At 37.1% G+C, this 23,805-nt stretch overlaps 1 protein-coding gene across 2 annotated transcripts in view; it reads right to left on the bottom strand.

Annotated features, from left to right (window-relative positions):
- LOC109111382 (neurocalcin-delta A) overlaps positions 1-23,805 on the bottom strand; it is a 53,107-nt gene that overhangs the window by 15,905 nt on the left and 13,397 nt on the right. Inside the window, exon 1 of one of the 2 annotated variants that reach the window (XM_042740526.1) lies at positions 10,335-10,537. The exons of the other annotated variant lie outside the window; for it this stretch is intronic. The gene's annotated coding sequence lies outside the window, so the exon portion shown is untranslated. Of the gene's footprint in view, positions 1-10,334; positions 10,538-23,805 lie in introns of those variants that run through there. 2 annotated transcript variants of the gene reach the window in all.

Below are 23,805 nucleotides of genomic sequence, written 5' to 3'. Positions count from 1 at the left end.
GGACAAAAGGTAATATTATTATTAATATTATCAGACAACAAACATGTTTCTTGATTTAAAAAAAAAAAAAAAGAATGTTTTGGCCGTATCGCCCAGCCCTGCATAGCAGACAATACTAATTTTTCCAAATGGCTTTACTGTTGATGTGACCAAAAGGAAACTCAAAGACTTCAGAGTGCGGTGTGCGATATGAGGATTTTTGATTGTGGATGATAAAAATGTCCCCACGATCTGCTTTTAAAGAAATATCGTAGTATCGTGCTATACCGCACATTCTATCAGTTGCAGTTCTTGTTCCGCCGTATCAATATACTGTACATTCACATCAAATGTTACCTCGGCGGTAGAGTTACTCTCACAGGACACTGCACTTACTCGCAATAACAAAAGTGCATTATTTGCATGTGCTTCAAAGCCTTGTCAGTTAAACGTTTCATTTGCGTGCTGTTCTGATGTGCACCTTTTCTGAGCACGGCATACTAAAAACAGCGCCTGATTAATGTATTAAGTTATCTTTTTTGCTAATATTGTCAAAACACAAATGGTTCACATATTGACTCAGTTGGTTGTGTGTAAAGTTAAATTAAACCTGGGCATGAAAAATTGATACGTGCCTTTATATTAGAGGCGTACAGCACTTAAAGGCACAGGAGACTAAACATGTGCCGCTTGTCATTTAAAGAAAAAAATGAAATTTCTGTTATTATTTACTCAAGCATGTGTTGTCCCAAACCTGTATTTAATTTCTTTGTGCTGAACAAAAGAGGATATTTTAAAGAATATGGGTAACCAAAAAGTAGCTGTTTGGTTACCCACATTCTTCTAAATAACATTTATGTTCAACAGAAAAAAGAAACTCATTCATGTTTAAAAAAATAACTTGAGTGAGTAAATTAATTTTGGGGTGAACTATCCCTTTAATGTTAATAAAAACCACTAAACACAAGAACAGTTGCTTTAATACGAATCAATTTATAATTTATGTATTTAAGTGTTTTATTTTTAAAAGTTAATTTCTTGAATGCTACTTCTAAATACACCTACTGTACCTGAATAATAAAGCACTGTTTGTTTTATGTGTATGTGTTTTTGTAATGTGTATCTTTGTTCTTATTTTTCAATAACAAACGTAAAATAGTGACAAAGATTTTTATTTTCACCCACTTTGGCCTAAATATGTGCCACTCTTTTTAATTTTATATTTTGTTACCTTGTAAGGCTTTAATTTACAATGCACATGACGAAGAATCTAAATTATCTATCGTTATTAGTACAGTCTGTAAAAACAAACCAGGACAACCTACATGTAAAACAGCAATAACTTCTGCAGCAGAATCATCCAATTGTGTGGATGTAAAGTGGAACCAGGACTCACAGTGCTGTCCATCAGTGCAGGCCTTGCCCTCATTACCCATTACTACACACAACCAGTCTAAACTAGGAGCCTGGCTGCATTTCCTTCCATATATATTTATATAATTGATCAAGGTCAGATTTGTGGGGTTTTTAGGAGCTGAGAAAAATAAGACAGACCACAATTAGGAAAAGGGAACTGAAACCAAGGAGCCAGTCTAAAGAATGACTAATATAATAACAGGCATTTTATGTTGACGTGCCAACAAAAACAATAGTGCAGGAAAAAAGTTTCCCACAGAGAGAGGAGAGCCAAGGAAACAAACAGAATGACTATTAACACTTCCAACTAACACATCATAAATAGTGCAAACTAAGGAAGAACGCAACAGTATCCGTTTCCAAGTTTTCTGACAACTGTTTTTAGCAATGGCAATGCATTTGATGTGAGAAATACCAGAAATAATGTATTAACAAAGGTATAATTGAATCATTTCAGTTTTCTCTAGTTTAGGCAACTCTATCTTTAAGGGAAGAAAAAAAATCTACTTAAAAGATTTAGCAATAGGCTTAAAGCTATACACATTTTTACAAATTAAAGAATTTCTACAGGAAATGTACAAAATGTATGGGAGAAAAAAGCTGTGTGCAACAGTCGAGAGCATAACAAAACAAGAACAGCTGTGTCCAGCTCTCAGCGTGGAGGATATTTTCTGACATGAGGTGCCCTGCAGAGAATGAGCCGGACACAAACAGGGCAAAAAATTACTGCTATTTGTTTCAAACAGAGCAAATCCAAGCTATTTGACAGAGTGCAGTTTTTGTTTTCACTTTAAGCAACTGAAAGGAATTGAAATGGAAACCGTAGACATGCTAACAAAGTTCATGTTCACCCAAAGACAAGCAATGACATATACACAATAGTGCTGTGTTCAATACATCAATACGACGATGTATCATCACAGAGATTTGACGATACAAGTATTGATACAGCTGGGCCTGTATCAATACTGTGGCACGTGTGCAGCAGTGGACCACACTTAATTTTAATACAAGAACAACATTTAAAATCGAGGAGAAAAGTGAGAGGTTTCTAAAAAATAATGAATAGAGCGTAATACAGGTGCATCTCAATAAATTAGAATGTCGTGGAAAAGTTTATTTCAGTAATTCAACTCAAATTGTGAAACTTGTGTATTAAATAAATTTAATTCACACAGACTGAAGTAGTTTAAGTCTTTGGTTCTTTTAATTGTGATGATTTTGGCTCACATTTAACAAAAACCCAACAATTCAGGTGGTATGGAAGCCCTGGTTTCTTTTTGACTGTGGCCTTCAGCTCATCTGCATTTTTGGTCTCTTGTTTTGGCAGGTGCCAAATCCTGCTGGAAAATGAAATCAGCATCTTCAAAAAGCTGGTGAGCAGAAGAAGGCATGAAGTGCTCCAAAATTTCTTGGTAAACGGATGCGGTGACTTTGGTTTTCAAAAAAACACTGGACTTCAAGCAACTTGGGCTATGAGCTTCTCCACCCTTCCTCCAGACTCTAGGACCTTGGTTTCCAAATGAAATACAAAACTTGCTCTCATCTGAAAAGAGGACTTTGGACCAGTGGGCAACAGTCCAGTTCTTCTACTCCTTAGCCCAGGTAAGATGCCTATGACGTTGTCTGTGGTTCAGGAGTGGCTTAACAAGAGGAATACGGCAACTGTAGCCAAATTCCTTGACACGTCTGTGTGTGGTCTCTCTTGATGCCTTGACCCCAGCCTCAGTACATTTCTTGTGAAGTTCACTCAAATTCTTGAATCGATTTTGCTTGACTATCCTCATAAGGCTGCGGTCCTCTCAGTTGGTTGTGCATCTTTTTCTTCCATACTTTTTTCCTTCCACTCAACTTTCTGTTAACATGCTTGGATACAGCACTCTGTGAACAGCCAGCTTCTTTGGCAATGAATGTTTGTGGCTTACCCTCCTTATGAAGGGTGTCAATGATTGTCTTCTGGACAGCTGTCAGATCAGAAGTCTTCCCCATGATTGTGTAGCCTAGTGAACCAAACTGAGAGGCCATTTTGAAGGCTCAGGAAACCTTTGCAGGTATTTTCAGTTGATTAGCTGATTGGCATGTCACCATATTCTAATTTGTTGAGATGTTGAATTGGTGGGTTTTTGTTAAATGTGAACCAAAATCATCACAATTAAAAGAACCAAAGACTTAAACTACTTCAGTCTGTGTGCATTGAATTTATTTAACACACGAGTTCCACAATTTGAGTTGAATTACTGAAATAAACTTTTCCACGACATTCTAATTTATTGAGATGCACCTGTATATAGGCTACAACAAGGTTTAATCTGGCTGCAGAGGAACACAACTGGGTTGCCTGATATAAAGAGACGTAATCTCCAAAACAGAGCTTCCCACTTGCAGAATACAGAAATATCTATTAACTACGATAAGCTTGCTGTTTAGCATTATCCACTTCAATATTCTATTCTCAGAAAAGTGTAAAGAGAGAGAGAGGCTGTGTACGTATGAATTACCACTGTTTTGCAGTGTTTCTCTATTAACAGTGAAGCTGTGGCTTTTATTCCTTTAGAAACAATGATGTTAGCAGCTCCTTGTTGAGAAAGATAATGTAGCTCTTGAGCGATTAAGCTATTTAGTTCATAAAATTGCAGAACAATGCGAAAAAGTTTGTTCCTGAATGTCTAAGTGCAGCCACAACGTGATCTGTGTGAGTGACTGAGCGTGTGTGTGCATTAGATACAGTGAATACACCACATTAGTTTAGATCTCTTCTAATTTTTATTTTCAGTTTTTTAATTGTGGGCTGCATGATTATGACAAAAATCATAATTGTCGATTATTCCTTTGAAATTTTAATTGTGATTATTAATTACGATTATCACAATTAACATTGAATGATGTTTATACCATTGTTTGATGCAACAGCATGCCGTATTTTTATATGAAAATAAAGAAGCTGAAAACACACTAACTGTAAAACCTTTAGTGCATTTCTATAGTATTAAGCTTCAAATGTTAAATATATGTCGGATTGATTTCTTCTTCAAATTATAAAAAAGTAAAAATATGAATGTATTATAATGTTATACTAAAACAATGGAAAAACCCTTAAGATAACATAGAAAGAAAAAGAAAAAACTTTAAAAAATCTTAAGCATGCAGAATAACATAAGTGGACTTTGAACGATTAATTGCCACTTCGAATGATTACGTAATTGTGGCATCCATAATTGTAATCGCGATTAGAAATTTGATTAATTGTGCAGCCCAAGTAGAGAGTGTGTTAATTTGTGCAATGATAACTTACCAGCAATGTAAATATGATTTTTTAATATATTAGAATTAGTACATTACAATATAAATTTCTTAGAATGAGTACACTATTATTTATGGGCTTAAAAACAAGATGCAAACAAACAGAATATTGTACCTGGTGGGGAGTGCCCAATGTAAACATGAAACATATGCCATTACTTATATTGTACTGTGGTACAGTTATGGAGGCCCTTCATAATGCAGAGGTCAACTGCTTGCTCTGCCAATTGTTAGAAATGGCATTATAGTATGCAGTGTTTAATAAACAGCTGTTTTACTAATTTCTGCTGAGGTGAAATTCAGTGCAGTCCTGTATCATGATACGTATCGTATCGTGACTTTGCTGGTGATACACAGCCCTAATACACAACCTAAAGATCATTGTAATTCTGAGTGCAGAAACCCAGTCCAGAACCTCCAGAATAACTTGCAAAAATTATGTTGTAAGCAAACTTATGGCAATACCTAGTAAAGACCAAAGCACAATTTTAATGCTTGTAAAATATGTCCATTCATTAAATGCACTTCATAACAGTAATATAATTCCTAAGTTTGGAGAAAGTCAAAGGTGTGAATAAACCATAAATAATAATAATAATAATAATAATAATAATAATAATAAAGACTTGATATTTTGCATTGCTAAAATATATTTATATATAGGGCTCTTCTCTGGCATGTAGTTGTCAAATATTTGTCAGTAATCATAGCTTATCTCACATATCAGTGCTACTTCTATGAATTTCATATCATTTCACTGTATGGCTGCACAAACAATCAGAAAATAATTCTGAGATGACAGCTGCTGTTATTACCTGATCCTGAAAAGTGTTTAGCACTGCAGACAATCACAGACATGTTTGTTGAAAGCATGAACATTATGGCCATTTTAAAGCATTTATTTCATTGAGGCTTATTAAGTTCAGCACTTTTTCCAAGTGTCTGTGTGTAATGTAAAAAAGATATTCATTTAAATAAGATATTCATTGAAGTGTAGTCAAGCTTCACTTTAATAATTCTTTCACAATCTGAATACAACTGAACAAGAAACATTGAACAAGATCTAAGCAAAAACATTAGCCTACAATTCTTCTAACTTCCCCTAAAGAGATCTAATTTTTCTCCCCACTTTTTTTTCCCTCTTTTAAGCAACACCTGTTGCACAGAGATATTAGGGACTTTCTTAGGTCATAAATTCAGACCACTGCTGTATTAAAAGTACAGAAGGAAATCTCTCTTTTTTTCTGCTTTCCTGTGTGGCCAGATCTTCTATACTGGTAACATTCTGGATTATTTTTCAATAGTCCAGTGCTGCCTTAGGCCTTGCCCCTCTGCTTCACATTTTAAAAATTAACAATGAGCTCGTAACCAGTTTCTTACAGAGCCTGTGAACAGTCATACCTAAAAACGGTACTTCCCAGTAAGATGAAATAAGAATATCTTCTGCTAATATCTTCTGCATGAGAGTTGCATAACAACAATATTACTCAAGGCATATGAGTAGCATAAATGACCACTCGTTAAAACACTAGATATTCTCTAACAGTGAGCGGTTGCGAAAGAGCCTGTTACAGGCAACATGGCTTGTTTTTCAAACCCTACAATTAGTGTTCAACAAATAGAGGTCTGCCACCAAACCTAAGCTTGACAGAATCAGGATCTGATTAGGTTAGGTTTAGGTCAATTTTTCAGCTGAGTTTGCAATAGGTCAGCTTATTACAAATAAAATATTATTATTCTTAAAGTCACCATGAAATCAAAATTGAAGTTTTAGTATACATATGTTAGCCTTAAAGTTATCTGTAAACTAGTGTGCACCAAAATGACAATGACAAAATTGCTCTGGTCCATAAAACTTACAGAACCTATTTGAATTTCTTAACATGAAGGCTATATTTTAAAGCGATATGGAAAAGATTAGGAGGAGAAACAATTAGACAGACTCAGCATTAGAAACAGCACTGAAGATTGGAAGAGATAACACTGGTGCCATTCACCAACATCAGTTAGCCCAGTGGTTCTCAAACTTTTTACAGCGCCGTACCCCCTGGGGCATTTAACATTCTTCTGCATACCCCCTCTCTTCCACTTAGACCACAGTCACACCTTTTCTATTAAAAGGACAATATTTGCCCCCATAAATTGATTTACAGGTGCATTTTTACCTTAAAGGGGTCATATGATGCAATTTAAAATTCTCCTTTCTCTTTGGAGTGTTACAAGCTCTTGGTGCATAAAGAAGATCTGTAAAGTTGCAAAGACTAAAGTCTCAAATCCAAAGAGATATTCTTTATAAAAGTTAAGAGTAAACCACGCCACCCTGAAATGGCTTATTCTAACACGCCCCCACATCTATGTCACGATGTGGGAAGATTTGCATAACACAGCCCAAATTTTCATGCAAAGAAAGAAGGCGTAACTTTTATTTTTGCGGTTGCTGCCACCGCCATGTTGTGGAGACGCTGTGTGTTTCCTTGTGAAAGCGAAACTACTTGGTTTGGTCTTCCAAAAGAGTACACAACTAGGAATCAGTGATTAAGATTTATTTACAACACTGTTCCAGAACAGCTCAACCCAAATATTCAGATGTGTGCAGTGTATTTTATGGAGGACGGTTTCCTGATCCTGGGAGAGTAGACTACAATGCCGGCTGTTCTGACACACAGTCTGTAAGTATGTTTACATATTTAAAGGATTTGCCACTGATGATACAAACACGAGTTTTGAACAGTGTAGAGTAGCACTTGTTGTTTGTCATTTCTCCGATCACAAATGCAGACATGGTTTTATGTTTATGCGGCGCAACGCATAAAAAGACAGTACAAGTCAGCGGTTCTCAATTCCAGTTCTTGTGCCCTATTACATAAGTTTTTCTTTAGTATTCATTTGCCTAACTATAGATCTGACCCTGTAGATGCCATACATTTATTTTTATTTTTTTTTAGTGGGCATTTATGCAGTTGGTTAGAGCAGAGCTGATTGGGGACAACGGAGGTGCGCTCACTCTATTGGTTAGTAAGGCTGCCACTCAGTAATGCATGTGCTCTGGAACAGAGTAATATCGTGTCCACATCGCACGCTTTGCAATTAGCAAAATCGCAACGTCTAAAATCGTGATTGCGATTCGATTATTCGCACAGCCCTACTATGACAACATGTAGTTACATTGTAAGTACACAGGTATTAGGGACACAATATAAAGTGGGACCACTCTCTATCATCTAGACTGTCGTAACCGAATGCGACACGCAGTTTGAATGCTGAATGGAAGATGACAGATTGCTGCAGCGGAGACAAGAGTTTATGTCAACTTGACTTGAATATTCATCTGTAGCTCACATTAAACTATGGAACAGCATCAGAACACTTGAATTATAGTGCACAAAAACTTTATTGTGCTTTATAATGTTTTTGTGGCTTTCGTGGGGGTTAATAATAACACAGAATGGTATACACACAATATCGGATTTGGATCAGTCTCGTCTGACCGATACCCGATCTGATAGAAAATACAAGTATCAGAATGATACCGATACTAAATATCGAATCAGCGTACCCCTAGTATCAATTGGGTCAGGTGACCAGATGTCATTTTAGAGTCAGGTGTAAGTACATGCAGGCTAGTGCAGATCTCTAACTGAAAGTCACTTTGGATGAAAAGCCAATACTATTGCAAGGAGCCACTACTGTTACATAAAACTATAACTTACAACCTTGTAGTTTAACATACTCAAACAGAATTTTTGGCAGTGACCGTAAACGGTAAAAGAATTCAGATCGATGTGAAAAAATCTGTCCGAATTTTCATGCTAAACATCAGTCTTAAAGCAATAGTTTACCCAAAAATAAAAATGCTGCCATTATTTACTTAACCTCAGGTTGTTTAAAACCTGTATGAATTTCGTTCTTCTCCTGAACACGAAATATGATATTATTAATAATATTGGTAACTTAACAGTTGCTGGTAGTCATTGGCGTGCATCATTTTTTTTCAGATTGGCTGCCGTCTGTTTGGTTACCAGCATTCTTCAAAATATATTCTTTAGTGTTCATCAGAAGAACTAAATTGATACAGGATAGGTGAGTAAATTAGGGCGAGTAAATGACTTTTTATTTTTGTGTGAACTCCTCTATTTCACTGGGCCCTGCAATGGGAAAATTTATTTTACTTAGTGTTGATCTCGAAAATGAAAAAGTGCTTTAGTAAACACTAGTAGTGTAGGTTTGAGATACATACAGTACGGCATTAAGTGCTTATCAGAATGATACTGACTTTGAAAATGCTATTAAAACAGCACTTAGAGGCTTCATATTGAAAAGAAAAAAATATATTTTTGGCACACTGTGCATTTAAGCCGTTTAATAGATACACACAACACACAAGCACCACCTACACACCGCGCGCACACACACACACACACACACACACACACAGACGCTGTAATAACAGACAGGGCTGATAACACACAATAGCAGTTGTTGCAGCGAGGATAATCTCCTCCCACACACGTGGGCCGTGTTGAACAAGCTGCCAGCAGTGTCTCTCATCCCAACAGCCAGCAGGCCTCGAACGCAGGAGTGCGTTTGTCTTTGGTGCCATGTGTTTCTGAACTACCAGTAGGCTGTGTGTGCACAAGTGTGTGTATAGGAAATACTGCCACATCACTACAAGGACCTGATAACATCTAATAACCCATATGTCTCACAGCAGGAGTCAAGCCGAGCATGGGTCTGCTCCTCAGGTAGGTTGATACATTAAATTAGCTGCTGGTAAATCAGCTAGTGATGTATATGATGAACCTTCCATTTGAAGGGAAAAATATCTTTTACTTTAGCTTGAAAGCTCTCTGACATTAGCTCTTCTTGGGTTTAAAATGATAGCACAACTATTTTTTAATAAACCCAACCGCTGAGCCTTCACTTAAAAAAAAAAAAAAAAAAAAAAAAAAAATCCAGCAATTAGCAATAAATGTTTTCTTCCTGCCATAGATCACCCTCCACCCACGTTCAATGCGACGGGGGGATGGGGCTATTCTGGTATTCGGTGCAAGTGCGTCTCCTCAGAGAGAGCATTCTTAATGCACTCACTCACCCACATGCATGAGTTAAGCGAGGAGTGAAAGTGTGGGGGAAGGTGAAAATGAAAAGTTGGGGAAGAGTAGAGAAAGAATTTGAACACATTATGCCAGCTCCATCATCTCTCATCCTTTCCCATGAGGCTGTCTAATGTAGCCATTTCCGCTATGACAATATGACAAAATTCAGAGCTGGTGGTGTACTGATAACTGGACTATCTCACTCCAACTCATTCATCCTACAAACCAACCGATAACAAGAGATGGGTAGGATCTGAAAAGGCAGGGAAACACTGGAGGAGACAATCTGTGTACAGGGGAGGGAACGATAGAAAGGGAATGCTTAACTACATCCTTTCCCCCATTGTTAGACTCCCAGTGCGCTGTTAGCGTGTGACGGAGTGAGAGAGCATGCAACAGCTGTGCATGAATAATCACACTGACATCTTGCACAGCTGAACCACTAAAATCTAATCTTTTCTGTGAGATCACATACTGAAATATTCAATAATAAAAAAAAAAAAATTGGGCATTTCGACAAAAGAAATAAGGAGTATGACTTACCTCTTTTTCTATTTTTCCTCTGCTATCCACTGCCTTCAACAGTCCATAACCTGGCTATTTATACCTGACAATAAGGATGATGCGGGCAGTTAGCAGAGACCACCAGGACTAAGACTATTCAACAAGTCCTCAAGATTCCACGAAGCTCTATGCAGTCAAGAGTGGACCAAACTCTGGCAGCGTCCCTCCCACAATGACGTCAACAGCCAGTCACGTGAGCGTATAAAAAGCAGAAGCGAGCTAGTGTTGCCCTGGCAACCGGCAGACAGTTCTTTACTGATTTCAATAGGTCATCTGTCAGAGCTGCGCTGAAAGAGACCCTCACAAAACCACAGTCTAATCTGCAGTCAAAATGAGCGAGTGTTTTGGAAGAAAAGCTTCAATGTAGACAGGAAGCTGCATTCAACGGTGAAAAGAAACCACATGAAGTGCGCAAAACTATGCGAAATGTAAATCCACAACAATCATCAGATTGTAGCAGTGTAATGTGCTGCATGAAGAAGCATAGAGGTATGAAATGCAGTGTTGTGGTAGAGCTTCCAGCAGTTTCAGACACACTCCGTGGCAGGAACAGAGGCGTTCTGGTGCGGAGTCAATGGTTCCCATGAGACTTTGGACCCAGATTATTAACATTCTTTGGTAATCAGAACCACAGAGGAAGGCGGAACATAAACAGACTTCAGCTTCATGATGTCAACATTACAATATCACTGCATTAACAAATTCCATGAGAACGAAAATCGTGTGATGCAATGACACTTGGTATGTCATTAAATTCTTTAAACTGAAAGTTTAAACAACACGAGGGTGAGTAATTAATGACAATTTTCATTTTTGGGTGAACTATCCCTTTAAACAAATTGCAATGCAGAGTGCTAGTTCTTAAATCAACCTACAAATTGCTTACATAAAATACATTAAACTGGGATAGCAGATTTTAACGTTGTTAAAGTGTGCTGGAGCTATCAAGCTCTCCCAAACTTGATTTAGGGGAAGATTTGCATGATTTAGAAACCGAAATATTGCTTTTTAGATATGAACAGTGTAAAAATAATGTGCTTGTCATAAAACTCCAGCACATTTTTTCACTGTAATCATCATTCAGGGATGAAAAACCCATTTAAAAACTCTAACATATTAGGTTCTCAACAGTTAACCTTTCAACATAACTTCTTTGAAAACAAGGCAGCACATTTGATTTGTGTCTCCCAGAAACACACAAAATTATTTGGGCTGCACTGGCCCCGCACCCAGGGAGTGAGTCCTCATCTCTGGATTCCTTTACAGACAGCGGAAAGAGAAGCACAGGGGTCACTATTTCAGGGTGAACCCGCCCACTCTCCAGCCCAAGAGCATGGAAAAACTCTGCTTTCATGCAAGGGGTCTAATTTGAATACCATCTGGTGGCTAGTTGAATAGAGGCAACCAAGCCTCTAAAATGGGGCAAGAAAGGATGACAACAGAAAAAGGGCAAGGTCAGGAAATAAGAGCACCATGGGGGGAGAACTTTGGCACAGAGAGAGAGGGGGAGCATCCCCCAAAGGGCTGATGGGTAAACTAAGGGGGAGAGGATGCTTGTAAGAAACACGCATTTTTGTTCAAGACCATACAAGGAAAAAATAAGTTATTATGTATGCCACAAACAATGGATAAAGAAAGTTTAGTGAAAAGAGAAAGACAACATTGTAGTGCAGTGGTGAGTAATTTTGCTCATCTGCCTGCCACTATGGTCAGCGGCTTTTAAGACATCTCAGATTGGTATTTGACAAGAAATGCCCGTTGCTCAGATGAAAAGACTGCAACTTGAAAAAAAAATCATTGATTATATCTCGCTGAACAGAAGAAACAAAAGCTATTAGTGCACATGAATGAATGGCTGTTTGTCTGGATGTTCAGTGGTGCTCTGCTGCCTGTGTGTGAAAGCTTTTTGTAGAAATATGTGAGGACATGCGAGTTCTTATGCTTTCTTTGTGTCGGAATTAATTTTGTACTAGATTTTTCTTTGACATTGTCCAATTTCAAATATTGCGGTTAATATGTGTGGTCAATGCAAAAAAAAAAAAAAATAAAAGAGAGAAATAAAAAGATAAATAAAGACCCTTTTTCTGGTACACTTTAAAGACCTCTACTGGCTGATGGGTTCATTTTTTCCTGTAGGTGCCTTTTACCTCAATGCATGTCAGTGTAGTCCTACCCAACTAATATAGTAAACTATAATATATTTTAATTTTACTCTGGGGGACAGAATTAACAAACAATTTCCCAAAGAACTAGGTTTTGGAAACCAACAAACAAAACATATACTTGTATAAAATACATATTTCTAGGTCTAACCCTCTGGATTCATACTAAAAGTCAAAATTTAGGATGGGGATGACATGTATTTAATGGCATATATTTGACAACATCACAGATAATTAAAAGGACAATTAAAATGTACTACAATGTAACATGATTAAAAGTAAAATAAATATCAAATGGCCTAATAGTTTTTAACAGGACAATAAAAAAAAAAAAATAAAAAGAATGCATAAAAAATTAATTTCAATGCATACCATAAACTATCTTCTTCCTGTGCAAGAACTCTTTTTTTTTTTTACTCTTAGTCTTCTTGCTTTGCATAAACCATGAATTAATTTTAGTGGGGCGGAAGACAGGTTTTCTAACATTTGCCTGTCAAGATAACCCAAGAACGTTTGTCTAAAGTGTCACGGAAGAACATTAGATAAGGCAGCCAAAGATACAGTAGCACTTACTGAATTAAACAGAACTGCTTAACACAAAATAATCATTTGGACTACAAAAGACTACCAGTAGAGTTTAGATTAATGGGATGTGGAGAAATTTACAGTCAGAATGGAACAAATGACTTAAGATTAAAAAGATCTAGAATTTCAAGTCTTATTCAGATGATTTAGCTTTATCCTGAATTAATTTAACCTTTGTCAAATGTAACCTAAGAGATTGGGAACCAACGCAAAAGCATGAAAACAACATTACATCAAAGATCTATTTTCTATGCACAAGCACTTTAAAGGGGTCATATGATGATTTTTTAAAGATCATTATTTTGTGTATTTGGTGTAACAGAATATGTTGACATGCTTTAATGTTCAAAAAACACATTATTTTTCAAATACTGTACATTATTTTTGGTCCTCTATGCCCCTGCTCTCTAAAACGCATCGTTTTCTACAAAGTCCCTCCTTCTGACAAGCGCAATCAGCTCTGATTGGCCAACTGAGCCAGTGCATTGTAATTGGCCGAACACCACAAGCACTCGTCGGAAATGTAACGGCCCTTTGCATAATCGTGAGCTTCATCTTTCAAAATAAATGTAAAGACAGTTAATAATGTCCTTAGTTTTACCATCAGTTCAAGCCCGAAAAGGGAACAGAGTGGCGTGACAGACACAGTGATGAAGCTCCTATGTGTTTGCAGGACACAAGCAACGGACGGTTAAGACAGCGGACTCCACTGTGTGACCCTGTCTCTCTCTTTCTCACACACACACGCGCACACATACGCACACACACACGCGCAGACACACACACGCGCAGACACACACACACACACAGAACATGCAAAACTCTGCATTTGAACAGTCAATAGCAAATACTTAAACTAATAACAAAGCATACTTACAGTAGCTGATTCAGAAGTGACAGATTGTCGTAGCAAAGTCAGAATTATCTCCTCTCCTAGGTTCACGAAACGATAGTCAATAGAATGCGTTAATGTTCTGTTGTAAGTAATGTTAAAGCTTCCTAAATGTATCTACTTTCAGAAGACCAAATAAAGTGCTTTTGCTTTCGCCTAGATACACACAGCATCTCCCTGACATGGCTGCTTCAACACTAATTGCAGTTACTGAAACCACGCCTTTTTGGGGGGGGTGGCATTATGCAAATATTTCCACACAGTGACGTAGACATGTGGGGGCGTGTCTGAATGAGCCATTTTAGAATAAAGTGCTTTTGCTTTCGCCTAGATACACACAGCATCTCCCTGACATGGCTGCTTCAACACTAACTGCAGTTACTGAAACCACGCCTTTTTTGGGGGGGGTGGCATTATGCAAATATTTCCACACAGTGACGTAGACATGTGGGGGCGTGTCTGAATGAGCCATTTTAGAAGGGTGTGGCAGGGTCTTAACTTTGGTAAAGAATATTGCTTTGGTTTTGAGACTTTAGTCTTTGCAACTTCAGGGATCTTATCTATGCACAATCAGCTTGTAACACTCCAAAGAGAAAGTAAAACCTGAAATCGCATCATATGACCCCTTTACAGTGTCCTGCAAGAATGATCATTACAACATCTTAGACAGCAGGTGAAGGCAAATGGAAATCTGGGCAACTGGTTCAAACTAGACCATGTACCAAAGGGATTCGGTTATTGAAAAACCAAGAATGTTACCTCAGCCTGACCCAACTACATTTGGTTAAAAAACAGGGATTCATTCTTCAATACAATAGAACAAATTTGATGGCTTCGTGAACTAATCAATATTGCAGAATACAAGGTTTCTCTTCCCTTTCGTCACTTTAAGTCCAACTGAGTGAATGGTGTTAACTCAAAAAGTAGGAAACATACTTTAACAATTTGCAGTTTGGAATGTTTTACCAAGGCTTTTACCAAACTGTGCTAACAGTTAATAGATCAACAATCATTAAAGGAGTCATATGAAGTTGCTAAAAAGAACATTATGTTGTGTATTTGGTGTAATGCAATGTATTTACGTGGTTTAAGGTTAAAAAAAAACACATTTTCCACTTAATATACATTGTTGCTCCTTTATGCCCCGCCTTTCTGAAACGCGTCGATTTTTACAAAGCTTATCGTTCCGAAAAGCGAGGAGTATGCTGATTGGCCAGCTATCCAGTGTGTTGTGATTGGCTGAATACCTCAAGTTAAACACGAAGGTACAAATATAAGTGGCAAACAAAGTAGGGCTTGGTAAAAGTCCCTTTAAAGCAAATATAGTACAGTCATAAAAGTACTACTCTTTTCAACTTGAATGTGAAGAGAAATCAAGCATGTTTCAAATTCAATAATAGACGATAGCGATAAAATTTGACAACAAAAAAAACTTGATATTGTGGTGAAAATCTCACACACAAAAAGTTTTTCAGACTGGTTCACCCAACATGCTTTTACATTCTAGCAGTAAGCAAACAGACAATGGCTCTATTAAAAATAAAATTGTGTTGAACTGAATAGAGAGAAACTTACACTCTCTCAGCCACCATATTAAACAACAATTATTTTAGTGGTTCCTCTTCTCCTCATAAGAGGATGTCATATCAGATACAGTACAAGAAGTGAAAATGGGGATAAAGGGCATAGGTTACAGATTTAGTCTTTAGAGCAGGGTTGTCCAAACCTGTACTGGCGGGCCACTGTCCTGCAAAGTTTAGCTCCAGCTAGGGCTGGGCGATATGAGCAAAAATTCATATCTCAATATTTTTGGGCTGAATCGTTATATACTAGTGGTTGACCGATATTGTTTTTTTTGACAGCTGATGCCAATATTTTGGAAAGCAGGGTGGCCGATGGCTGATATAAAGCCGATATAATTGTATTTATTTTATTTCATATAAGAAATTTGAAATAATTTGAAAATGGATTAAAAAAATAAATGTGTCAAATAAACATGCTTATACTTTAAATGACTAGGGCTGTTTATTGACAAGAATCTGGCGTTACGATACGCATCACGATATAGGGGTTGTGATACGATAGGTTGCGATACTGTCAGCAAGGCAATATATTGGGATATTTCTTATTTTAGGAATAGGATATATTTTTAGGAAAACTGTCATTAAGAACAAAATTCAATTCAAGTTTATTTGTATAGCGCTTTTTACAACACAAATCGTTGCTTTGCTAATTTACTTTAAATTTAGTTTATTTTCTATATTTTTTAGTTGGTTGTTTGTGGTTGGTGTCTGTTTGTTTATCATATGGCAGAAATTTACGGAAAAGTAAATTAAAGAAGTAATCAAACAGACGATGAACACTATTAACAGCAATTATATTATATGATGCAATCAAACTTATAGCAAAATTTGGTAGTTCTGTATGTTGTAAGAACACACCACCATATGCAAACCTTAGGAATAAGTAAATTATTTAACCAGAACACAGTGGGATCTGGGTTTTGAATTTTGAGTTACTGTTAAGTTTATGTTTATTTTTAACATTATTTAAAAGTAAAGGGTGGGGGTTGTTGGGAATTAATGTAGGTACTTGCAGAAATCCTTTAGTTACATTGTGAATGAATGATGTGTAACCGTCACCGTATCAAATGTATGTTTATAACGCAGACCACATATATATATATATATATCTATATATACAATATATATATATGACATATATATGTGTAATATATATGTATATAAAATATATATAATATATATATATATATATATATAGTTAGAACCTACTTTAAAGGTTTACAGTTTCAGTTTGCAATTGTGACATACAATGTCATAACATTTTTATTCGAACAAAAAATTACATCTGCTTAATATCAATAATATTAATTGATTTATGTATTAATATAATTGTATTTATGTTCTGCGTGGAATTGCCGAAAACGCGACACGAGCAACACCTTAACTGCACAAAACACCCCCCAAATGAGAGAAAGCTGCAGCCACGCCGCGACCCTACTGCCCTTCTAGACACACCCTCCGCGAGCCCCTCTTCACACGAGACATGGCGGGACCGAGGCAGCGCCCTCACCACGGTCCCGTGGTGGACGTTACCACAAAAGCCCAAATGACGGCACACTTCAGCTTTGTACACAGAACCAGGAACAGGGACAATTCTTTCATCCTCCATTACTAGCAGCGAATAGCGATATTAATGCTAACATTAGTGGCGTGACCTCATGCTAGTATTTCCTGTTACTCTCACTGTCGTTCAGAGATGAAGACTGCCATCTAGTGGTCAGGATGTAAACTCAAAACGAAACAACTGCCATGAATCGTATGAATCGTACGTATGTCACATTTATTGTCCAACTACAAATATTTCAGCAAAATGTATATTTAGAATTATTGCGCTCCTATACTTCATTGCGCTCAGTCTGTTTGGTGCAGATGTTTCCTCAGGTGACAGCCACAAACTCTTTGATTCTACTGGTCTTCACACCATACCATTCTCATTCAGTCAGAGGTTTACCATACATAATCTAGTTTTCCACTGGAATGGTTTCCTTGTATTCTATGCACTGAAAGGAATTTCCACACAAACGCTCTTTACACTCACTGAACTAACCTTGAAAATGTATCACTGAAATGGAAAACCGAATATTAATGCTACGTTCAAACCATTATTGAATCCCCGTTTCTTCAGACAACATGGTCACGTTATGACCACTATCAGAGCACTGAGTATTAATTTTGTGTGACCCATAACAATGTCTATTAATAGCAAGCTTGTCCGTAAAACTTTGGCCTCTAGTGTGATGAACACGAATGGAAAAAGGCCATTGTATAAGTCCCTCTTAGTTACCAAACAGAACATACAAAACAGAACACAACCACTATGCAGAGCCATTTAAAGTGGTTTGCCATGATATATCACTTGAAGAAAAGAAATAGACATGCCAACAGACCAACTAAATGATACTCAAAGCTAATGCTGTAAATGTTGTATAATACAAAAACATAAACTCTGGAACACTTAAACTAACAAACATCAGTCCAAGAGACACAGCATTTATAATAAAGTCATGAGAAAAGAGCAGAAGGTTGTATAGTACTCTAAAGTCCTTCCCACATTCGGCAACCTTGCCTTCTCTCATATTGGTTATTTCTCTCAAAAGGTTGCTAGATGTGCACATGCCCACATCTAATCGACCAGAGGTCACTGACGCTCGCATTGCATGAAGTAACAAGCTCTCATTGAAAATGATTTTATGAGATTGCTTTGTCACTGCACGTGTGAATGGGACTTCAGATATTCCAAACAGAAATCCAAATGCTATTAGGCCAGTGTCTTCAATTACTTTCAAGCATGTATACAGAACAGGACAGGGACAAAAACAGTAAAACAACAGACATTATAGATGAAAAAAGATTGTGCCACAGCTTAAAAAAAATGCACATGTGATACGAATTTATGAACTGCAACACAAAGACTTCAGGAACTGCAACTTAGAATATGCTGCCAACCTCCACTTGATCTACTGAGAACATCACATCATTCAAGAAATGGATGAAGACATACCTCCTCCACCAGGCCCGCTTTAAGACTGTAGGGGCCCCTGGGCTTTACCTCTTGAGGGGCCCTTCATCAATGAAAATACAACCTACATTCACTCAATCTTTATAATTAAAGTTCAAGTTGTCAGCCTTTTATTCTGCACCTGTAAATGTCATTTACAAAATATCCAAACCTATAGGTCTGTCATATAAAATATACACAAATATCACTGCATGAACTACACATGCACATAGCCAGACATATTTTACACATATCTATATAAAAACAAGTAGCATTAAATTATGTGTGTTGATGTTGGTTAAATGCACTACGTACTAACAATAAAGGACAGAGGAAGGTAAATTATTGAAGGTAAATGTACACCTTTACAAAATGTTCTCGTGCACTTTGACTTACGCCTTCACAAATAAGTCTACTGCTAGTGGATCTTTATAACAGGCTGATAAGTTCATTTACATTTTCCCTAATCTTACTCTGGACATGGAATTTTTTTTTTTGTCACCAATATACCTTAATGACAGTGAAATAATTTATTAACGTTAAACCAAAAGAAATAGAAGATGTGAAATATTGTTAATCAAGATAGTTATTCTTGACAGCTAATGCAATAACAAGGCTAATAAATATTAACGAGTGAAACCTTTGTAACGTGCTTTAAAATTTTAAGGGTTTATCATCAAATTTTTATTTTTACCATTAATTAAAATTAAGGCCATCCGCTTGACAATAAAGGACTGCCTGATGGCCTAGGGCCAGCGTGAAAGACACTTGGGACAGATGATGAATGTGTCATTAAATTTAAACATTCAAGAGGGTTTAAAGCATTCAAGCAGATGCAGGAGTGTTCCGAGTGCGCGTCTTAAACAGTGCGTCTGGCCCATAATGCGTTTCTTTCTGGAAAAATACAAAAGTATGCAATGTTATTTAACATTTGATTATTCAATTTCTGTACCTGAACACCTACAATATCAATATCAAAAACCTAACACATGGTTTAATTTTTTTCTTCATTTATTTACTTAATTATGCTATTGTTTATAATTGGTTCATTTGTTTTTATTTACTGAGTGTTCACTTGTCTTCAACTGCAAATAAACGATACGAAAATTAACAGTGCTTTACTTTTACATCTATTTTACAGAACGTAAAGACGTAGAGAAATTGAATAATCAAATGTAAGTAGGCTATAATCATTGCATAGCCTTTAGTGTATTAATTAGAAATAATAAAACTACAAAAGTTATTCAGTCAAGAGGAGAAATTCCCTCTTTTCTTTCGTTGTTTGAGATGAACCTATTATGTTAAGATCTAAAATCACAAATCTTATATTGCACATTAGATTTTTCCACAACTGTTTACATTCACATAATGTAACATAAGACATAACCGTCTGTTTATGCGAATAGCCTACTCACCAAGACAGGTATTCAGATACATTTCTTTATTAAATAGCCTATAACGATTTATTATAATAAAATGCCTCATTTGTTGAGTTCAGGGAATTGCCCAATGATTCCATTATTTCATTTACGTTTCTCAATCTTGACTTTAATCAGACATTCTCCATCACAGGAATTCAGCATGACATAAAAGCGTAACCGTATCTGCATCATTTGCATTTTCAGTTAAAAAAAAAAAAAAATTCCTTATTACCGCAAGCAACATGGAAAACCTAAAGTTATTTCCACATCGCTCAAATATGGTAGCAATATCTTTGTACTATATGTCCCAAAGATATTGCTACTATATGTCCCAATCATACTTCCTTACTAAGAGGAAGTTCATGCTTCTTTGGAGATAACCAGTTTTATCACATTCAAATGAATATAGAACAGATTAATTCATGTCTAAAATGAGTAATTTTGATAGCAAGATAGTTAAGTTGAGTGAGGTATTAGACTTAAGGCTGATTTATACAAACCCGATTCCAAAAAAGTTGGGACACTGTACAAATTGTGAATAAAAACAGAATGCAATGATGTGGATGTTTCGAATTTCAATATTTTATTCAGAATACAACATAGATGACATATCAAATGTTTAAACTGAGAAAATGTATCATTTTAAGGGAAAAATAAGTTGATTTTAAATTTCATGGCATCAACACATCTCAAAAAAGTTGGGACAAGGGTTTACCACTGTGTGGCATCCCCTCTTCTTTTTAAACAGTCTGCAAATGTCTGGGGACTGAGGAGACAAGTTGCTCTAGTTTAGGAATAGGAATGTTGTCCAATTTGTGTCTAATACAGGCTTCTAGTTGCTCAACTGTCTTAGGTCTTCTTTGTCGCATCTTCCTCTTTATGATGCGCCAAATGTTTTCTATGGGTGAAAGATCTGGACTGCAGGCTGGCCATTTCAGTACCCGGATCCTTCTTCTACGCAGCCATGATGTTGTAATTGCGATGTGGTCTGGGAAAATGCAAGGATTTCCCTGAAAGAGATGACATCTGGATGGAAGCATATGTTGTTCTAGAACTTGGATATACCTTTCAGCATTGAGTGGTGCCTTTCCAGATGTGTAAGCTGCCCATGCCACACGCACTCATGCAACCCCATACTATCAGAGATGCAGGCTTCTGAACTGAGAGCTGATAACAACTTGGGTTGTCCTTGTCCTCTTTAGTCCGGGTGACACGGCGTCCCAGTTTTCCAAAAAGAACTTCAAATTTTGATTCGTCTGACCACAGAAGGGTTTTCCACTTTGCCACAGTCCATTTTAAATTAGCCTTGGCCCAGAGAAAACGCCTGCGCTTCTGGATCATGTTTAGATATGGCTTCTTTTTTGACCTAAAGAGTTTTAGCCGGCAACGGCGAATGGCACGGTGGATTGTGTTCACCGACAAGTATAGTTGGTATAGTTTTCTGGCCTTGACCCTTTACGCACAGAGATTGTTCAAGATTATCTGAATCTTTGGATGATATTTTGCACTGTAGATGATGATAACTTCAAACTCTTTGGAATTTTTCTCTGATAAACTCCTTTCTGATATTGCTCCACTATTTTTCGCTGCAGCATAGGGGGAATTGGTGATCCTCTGCCCATCTTGACTTCTGAGAAACACTGCCACATTATCTTATGTGTAAGAGTTGCAAATTGGTCCTCCAGCTGTTCCTTATATGTACATTTAACTTTTCCAGCCTCTTATTGCTACCTGTCCCAACTTTTTTGGAATGTGTAGCTCTCATGAAATCCAAAATGAGACAATATTTTGCATGACATTTCAAAATGTCTCACTTTCAACATTTGATATGTTATCTATATTCTATTGTGAATAAAATATAAGTTTATGAGATTTGTAAATTATTCCATTCCTTTTTTACTCACAATTTGTACAGTGTCCCAAGTTTTTTGGAATCGGGTTTGTACTTCTGCATCAAAACTATGCCGTAGGTATACGATGTAGCCTGACGTGCACCTCTCCAAAAATGTCACAGCGTGTCAAATCTATGTGGACCACAAGGGCTGTGATTGGTCCTGCTAGTACCCCCTCCCTCTGTATGTATTTGAGTTTTGTGTGTGTTTTTTTTTCACTTTAATATAATGTTACACCTTCTTATTTAAAATAAAACAAAGCAAAGTGTCTTATTTATTATAAAACATAGCTTTACATCACTTTTGTTGTTCGCGACAAACAGTTGTTCTGACATGGTACGTTACAAGTCCTTGTGGAGATTGAAAGAATGCCGTCTTCTGCTGTTCTGTTGTAGTATCTTTTTTTGTAGTTTTAAATAAATGATCTGTTCTTTGATATTTATTTGCCGCAGTCATGGCTGATGCTTCTCCGACAAGCTGCTTCTTCAGCTTTTGCCGTGGTACTGCGGGTAACACAAGCAAAATGCCCATGGACACTGCAGACTAGCGGTTTTCATGTGTACTGCACATCGACGTGGACAACGTCGCAGAAGTAAAAATAAAAACCGATGCACAGCCTACGGCATAGAGGCAGCCTTTAGGGCCAGTCTTACTAACAGCTTGTACCAGCGCAAACAGTCTTTTGGCGTTAAAATTGTACTGTCAGGTTTTACTAAAGGGACGCAGTGATGAATTATCGCTGAAAAGGCATGGCCACAGTTAGTTTTTCACTTGACCTTATTGAATATGCATTTGTAGCAGTTTCCCTTTCAGACGCAAAATTTATGGGAGGAGAGTATTCAAATGAAACACACAACATGTTTTATTAACGTTTGTGCTCATCAAATTACTGGCATTTGCTCCATTATTTAACGCCCAAGAAAAGCATGTCTTTTATTGTCAATTATTGTCGCTAGGAGGAGGCACTTCAGAGAACAGAGGATGCGTGGTAGAAGGGAGAGGATTTTTCCCCACACATTATAATTTATTTTGAATGCCAGAAGGACACATTATCCGAACATATCATTTGCCAAGGCATGGTCATTTTAATTTGCTTCAGGAAATAAAAGACAACTTGGAACCATCAACTAGGAGTCACGCAATACCAGGTCTATCAAAGCTTCTAGCAAACTTTTTGTCCTCCAGTTCTTTTCAACGTATTCTGGCTTCTTTATTTCTTTATTCCTTAGTTCTTTAATTTGCACATTGTCCCATCGGTGTGGTTTTGAAATTGTGCTTGAAACTGGCCCTTAATAGACTACAATAATTCTTTTCCTAAGAATAAGAAAAAGGTGGGCACTGCAGGTGAGATAGAAAAGTGCATGAGGCCATCATAAATACGAAGAATATTCATGAAAATGCAGAACAGTGAGTGTCCTGCCTACACTGCTGGTAGTTACGCCAAAGATCCATATTCAGACAAGTGAAACTAAAGGTGCAAGACCAACCAAGATGCCACACTGTTATGTAAAGTTTGTTACATAAAGTCTAAAGGGTATAAATTAATAATATGCTAACATTTGTGCTGGATCTATTTCCACTACTATAAAGAGTGAATTACATAACTTTTGTACTGAAATTTGGCCTACAAGCAAGCATAACCACAACACACGCATGCGGTGTTACAGAATGAACCATTGCATGCCCATCTCCTGCTATGGAGATGTGGGTGACTGTTGAGGTATGCAGGTTGTACAGTCGTGGACGCATGCAGGTTTATATTAATGTGTGTGGGCAGCTGCACTCCTACGAGTGTTTCAGTTCTCTTCCTCACGGCAGAGACAACTGTCACGACTTTGCCCACTCACACAGCAAAACCTTCCATTTCATATAGACAGGCAGGGAGGGAAGCAGAGATATACTAGATGTATTTGTTAG

Source organism: Cyprinus carpio, chromosome B16 (genome assembly GCF_018340385.1).
Source record: "Cyprinus carpio isolate SPL01 chromosome B16, ASM1834038v1, whole genome shotgun sequence".
Lineage (NCBI taxonomy): Eukaryota > Metazoa > Chordata > Actinopteri > Cypriniformes > Cyprinidae > Cyprinus > Cyprinus carpio.
The sequence above is the reverse complement of the archived record's forward strand: the minus strand, read 5'-3'. Positions and strand labels throughout refer to the sequence as shown.